Source organism: Papaver somniferum, chromosome 7, assembly GCF_003573695.1.
Source record: "Papaver somniferum cultivar HN1 chromosome 7, ASM357369v1, whole genome shotgun sequence".
In the NCBI taxonomy this organism is placed as follows: Eukaryota; Viridiplantae; Streptophyta; class Magnoliopsida; order Ranunculales; family Papaveraceae; genus Papaver; species Papaver somniferum.
Window position 1 is genome coordinate 256,120,209 of NC_039364.1, and position 6,135 is coordinate 256,126,343.

General features: G+C 36.2%; 1 long non-coding RNA gene across 1 annotated transcript; it reads left to right on the top strand.

The window, feature by feature from the left end:
- Positions 1-1,286: 1,286 nt before the first annotated feature.
- LOC113293662 lies at positions 1,287-3,284 on the top strand. Its single transcript, XR_003332437.1, has 3 exons — positions 1,287-1,675; positions 1,784-1,877; positions 2,834-3,284. It is a non-coding gene; the product is annotated as an uncharacterized LOC113293662 (long non-coding RNA).
- The last annotated feature ends 2,851 nt before the right edge of the window (positions 3,285-6,135 follow it).

Consider the following 6,135-nt stretch of genomic DNA (forward strand, 5'->3'; position numbering starts at 1 on the left):
AATCAAAACAAGTTGAACAGTAATGATGTTAACCCAGTGTAACAAAATAAATATCAATTTGCCCTACTATTTAAACAACATCCCATCTTTAATAGGGTTTTCACGAGATGCTTCTGACTTTCCCATTAAGTTCAATTCTAGTACTTCAAGGCTTTACGGTAAGATATCAAACTTACCTATATGTATGGAGTTAATGAACTCTTTGGGAGAGACCACCAAGGGACAAGAAATGGAAGCGTTATTCAGCAGTCAAGATGGAGAGACGATAATGGGGCAAAGTATATAAATGCCATGGTTTGGCAGTAATATTATTTCACGCATTGTAACAGACGGAACCAAGTACAATATGCAATGCTTCCATGAAATATTTTGTTTTTCTTCTTATGTGAAATGACATACATTGGTTATCGTGAATGTAAAGAATCATTGGAAAATAAATGCAAAGAGTTTTCTTTGGTTTTTTACTCGTACCTTGTTTTGTCGTTAATCATTTTTGTGATATGAACATTCACTACAAAACAGAAGGCCTCTTGGGATGGCCAAAAAACGTCCCAAGAGGACAAAAAACCGTCCTAAGAGGTATTAGGGACGGTTTATGTACCGTCTCCTGTTCCACCGTCACTAATACTATTTGGTCATGTTTTCTTTTTGGGATGGACATATTTTAGCCTTGATTTAAATATTTTATGACTATTAGGGACGGTCAGACCATCACCGTCCCAAATATCCTTCTTTAGGGACGGTTTTTTCAAAACAGCCGTCCCTAGAAGCTACTTGTTTTGTAGTGATTTAAGCTTCAAGGGTGCTAACATGCGACCAACGCGAGTAATTAGAAATTCAATTTTCACCATAAGTAAATGTTTGATTTTTCATCCAAATTATATTTTCAACTCGGAATTTTCACCTATTTTAGGTAATTAAAAGTGAAAACTGGGATTTTCTGTCAGTGTGATAATTACGATTTTCATTAAAAATAATAAGTAGAAATTAAAACGGAAAATGGATCATTCGTCCAAATATTTTTAAAACATTGTTCAAACGGACGAGTAAAAATTAGTATGGGTGAAATCGACACAAAAAAAAATAGCAAGGATGAAATTTGATTCATTCTAACTTAAACTTAAAAAATAACAAGAATAAAACTGGATGCATTCTGACTTAAACTTAAAAAATAGCCAAGCACAACAAAATAGACTATACCTCTTCTATCAATCTGCCCTAGTATTTAAACAACACCTTTACTATGGTTTTTTTTTCTTTCTTTCACTCTCATTCTTACTCTCTCTTCGTTGTTCCTTTGTTTTCTCCCCATTTCAAAACCACCGCCGCCGCCACCACAGATGATGGAGTCAGATGTCCATGATCTTCATCAACAACAAGATATTAGTGTGATGGTATCTCCTCCCAGGCATGAGTGGTTTGAATATTGCTCTCTGCATTCAATTTTTCTTGATCTCTTCTTCTTGTACCCTCGATTTCCGACTCTCCTTTTTTGTATCCTCTTTAATGTCACGTTTCTCTCTATCGTCGTTCTGTGGTAACTTCCGCTCTTTCGAAGTGACGCTGATACAGATGTTAAAATCAGTGATTTATTGACTCGTTTATCCCGATTCAATTGATTTATTGACTCGTTTTAGTGGTTCAGCTATAACTTTACCCTCAGTTCTCTGTTGATGTAAGTTTTATATTTATTTGTTTTAGATCTATAAATTAATAATCAGTAGCTTAAATTATCCAATTGATTGATAATAATTAAGATTTTGTACTGCTTGAATTCTGTCAGGGATTCTGTTTAGCGGCACCAGTTGCAGGGTGGGTGTTTGATATCCAATGCATCATTGTGACTTCATCTCAAAAACAAAGGAAGGATCATAGTGGTGAGTTTCATATCCATATATAAAACTTTTTGAATTTTGTAAATAATTAGGTAAGATGCACATTTGCCTTGGTATTAAACGAAGGATGATGCATAAGATGTATTAATTTTTCTTAGAATGAATAGTTGAAGCAATCAATTGACAGTTGAACAAACAATCAATTAACAATTGACTTGGTATCAAGGTAGATTTTGTGACGTGATGCTATAACACATGTTAAAATTTAGAGAGTCAGTGACGTTAAACACACTCTCATATTCCTTGAGGGTCTTTTAACTGTGTAAGCATTAAACATACTTCAACAGCCTTAGCCATGCTTATTTTGGTGGTCCTCTTGTCCTCTTGATACAGGACTTGCCATAAACAAAGACTACTGTCTAGAAGTTACCAAGTCTTTTCTCCAGCGAGTCAAGCCGGGTGTCTATACTCTACTGTTTACAGTACTAAGGTTTTACATAATCATTTTTGGTGTATTTATAATTTTTTTAAGTATTAAACATCCCAAACTTCGTATTGTAAAGGCTTTTGAAGCCGATTTGGCCTGGCTTTTGTCTATCCCTTGGATTTATATGCATACTCATTTCCACACAAATTTTAGTTAAGACTCAAGTTCGACTCAATCAGTGCATATTTTTATATTTGTACATAATTGATTTTCAATCCACTAATCACAGTAAAAATTCATATCATATTTGCATTTAAATTTGAACTAGGTACGAAAATGTAATTATTTTCAAACGCGATTCATTAGAATTTGGACTAGATACTGAAACTTTTCGACTAAAAATTATAAGCAATTGGCGCTAATCCAGTGCAGCATTCTTGATTAATACATTGAGAAATATGGTTTGGTGAGTTTGTGATGCTAACATTTGTTGATAAAAGGTCTATTCACTTTTCTGATTGTACATTTAGTGTTTGATATCTTCTGTTTTTGTATGTTGTGGGATATATAGGAGCTGATAAAAAGCAGCCAAGTAGAGAGAAGGGCACAGGTGAAAGACCCAATGCAATTTGTGAAGGACCTCTATGAGTTCTCCATTTGACAGAGAGAGCACAGCCAATCTAATTTATCATATTGGCCATCTAGCCACTCCTCCAGCTGAGAATGCACATCCCCATATAGAGCGGTGAATTAGTCTTTCACGAGATGCTTCTGACTTTCCCGTTAAGTTCAATTCTAGTACTTCAAGGCTTTACGGTAAGAATATCGAACTTTTATTTCATCCATAATGTACAAGTTCATATGCATTTAATGATGATGCTATGTTGTTGTTAAGCAATAATGATACTTTTGTTGGATTCCCATAGCCTGTTAAGCTGGATTGGTAATAATCCTTATTGAGTTCTGGTTTAAGGTCTAGTTGTTTGCTTAACATTAAGATTACTGGTATTAACTTCTTGTCATTTCTGATCTTCTGATTTCATTTGTGTTTCTATTCCAATTCCTATTTCTATACCAATTTCCGATACAAATTTAATCCCGACATAAACTTAATCCCGACATGAAGTTAATTCCCACCGATTTCCAATATTTAGTTGCTTGTAATCAGATGGAAAATTGATTTCTATGTTATCACTTCAGATCTAGAAACTGAAGAGACATCATACTCTATATAAGGCCGTTACTCATACTTCCATTGTTCTATCAAACAAATTCTTTCTCTTCTTTTTCTTTTATTCTACCATGGATACATCTTCAAACACAGTAATAAATTTAGAAGAGGATGATGGTGACCAAGATGAAGAACTAACCACAACTCCTCTTTGGAAATACGTTCAGAAGATTGATAAGCAAAATGGAAATAAAGGAGGTGGTGGTGGACAGAAGTTCATATGCAATTTCGGGTGCAAACTGGAACCCTATGCAGGATCTTATTCGAAGGTGCGTCAACACTTGATTGGTATTTTACCGGGGGGCAAGAATCAAGGTATATCACCATTATGTTCTAAAGTTTCAAAAGAAATGAGAGAGATTTTGAAAAGAGAAGAACTCGATGCAAGAAGCCTGTTCGGTGATAGTGCTAAATCAAAAAAGCTTGCTTTACCAAATTCTTGTACGAGAAAAAATCAGCAGACAGGTACGAACATGGGTCAAAGTGATTTATTTGAAAGTGTTGTTAACAAAATGTTTCAGAAGCGCAGTAGAGATGATGTGGATCAAAAGATCGCGAGATGCTTATATGTAAATGCAATTCCCATGAATGTTCTTCGATCTCCATCTTGGGCAGAAATGGTATCCGCCATTAATAATGCACCAAAAGGGTACAAGTCTCTTTCTTATGAAAAGGCTAGAACTTCTTTATTAGACAAGGAGCAAATGTTGGTAAAGCAATCCCTAAATCCTTTGGTGACTGGCTGGCAGACTCATGGAGTTGCAATTGTTTCTGATGGTTGGTCGAATGTGAAAAATGAATCATTAATAAATATTATGGCGGTATCGGACGGCAACGCAATGTTTCTCAGTGCTCATGATGTCTCAGGAATAGAGAAAACTGGTGAGAACATTTTTGCCATACTCTTGAAAGCAATTGAAGAGATTGGTCCTTCAAATGTCGTACAAGTACTCACCGACAATGCGGCAAATTGCAAACTGGCTGGAGAAATCATAGAAGAAAAATATCCCCATATTTTTTGGTCAGGATGTTTAGCGCACACGCTAAATTTATTGATGAAGGACATAGCAAAATCCAAGGAACCAGCCATTTCATTTGTGAAAGAAACATATACAAAAGGCAAGGATATTGTGAAGTTTGTGAGGAATCATTCTCAATGTCTTGCTTTATTTAAGAAGTTTTCTCCTTTAGAAGTTCTCAAATCAAAAAAGACACGGTTTGGATTTCATTTCGTCGTGTTGTCCCGGATTGTTGAGGTAAGAGCTTCTTTGATTTCCATGGTATTATCGGAAGAATGGAAGGAGCTTAAGAAACCTACAAATGCAGAAGAACATGCAAAGATCATGGATGGGAATTTTTGGAGTAATGTGGAGAAGGTGTTGCAAATAACGAAGCCGATATATATAATGCTTATATTTTCAGATTCCGACAAGGCCGTTATAGGAGAAGCATATGATCAAATGGATATGATGCTGGGAAAATTACAAGACATACTTGCAGATGATATAGTGATTCAAGATATTATTCAGCAAATTGTGGTTCAGAGACGGAGTAAAACGAACATTCCGTTGCACTGTTTAGGTTATTTGCTTGTCCCTAAGTATTACACGAATGCATGTCTAATGAAACCAGCTCCCGGTGGCGTCAGTAGGAAGAAGCCTAACTTCGACCAAGAAGTTCAGGACGTGTATTTAGCTACTATAGATAAGATGTTTCCAATGCCGGAAGAAGCTGCGATTATACGGCATCAAATCAGTGATTTTGTGAGTAATGGAGGTTGTTTCGCGCGCCCACAAGCTATAGCGGATAGGGAAAAGATGAGTGCAAAACAGTGGTGGGGTTTATACGGTGGAGGAGCACCAGAGCTTTACAACTTAGCTATGAGAGTGTTGTCCCAAAGTGTCAACTCGTCTTGTGCAGAAAGATGTTGGAGCACATATAGCTACATCCACAGTGTAAACAGAAACAAACTGGGAGTTGATAGGGCTGAAAAGCTTGTGTAGGTTCACTATAATCAACGTCTTCTTGCAAAGCAAAGAGAAGATTACGGGACTCAGTATAAAAATTGGGATGTAAATCCCGAAGAATACAACATTGAAGAAGCTATTGAAGTTATCGAGGCAAGGGAACGAGAAGCGGCATCTGATGATGAATTGAGTTACTTTACAACACCAACACCTGCTCTTATCCATCCATCCTCCCCTACACCAACACCTCCACCTCCACCTGCACCTCCAAGTCCACAAGAGCAGGAAACACAAGCACCAATTCGAGTTCAGAGTGCTCGTAACAAACACAAGAGGCAAAAAAAGTCAATGAATGAGATATATTCTCGCACATAATTAACATTTTCCAAATATTTAAGGTACTTATTTCTTGATTATAAAATTGAATAATTAGTAATATAACTAAGATTTCTAAAAAAATGTAATTTACGTTTCCGACTCGTTACTCGAATTTCATTTTTTGAAAATCTTACGATTCTCGTTCCCGTCCCCGTTCCCGCTCCTGGATACCAAGGTCTCTTCAGTTTCTAGATCTGAAGTGATAACATAGAAATCAATTTTCCATCTGATTACAAGCAACTAAATATTGGAAATCGGTGGGAATTAACTTCATGTCGGGATTAAGTTTATGTCGGG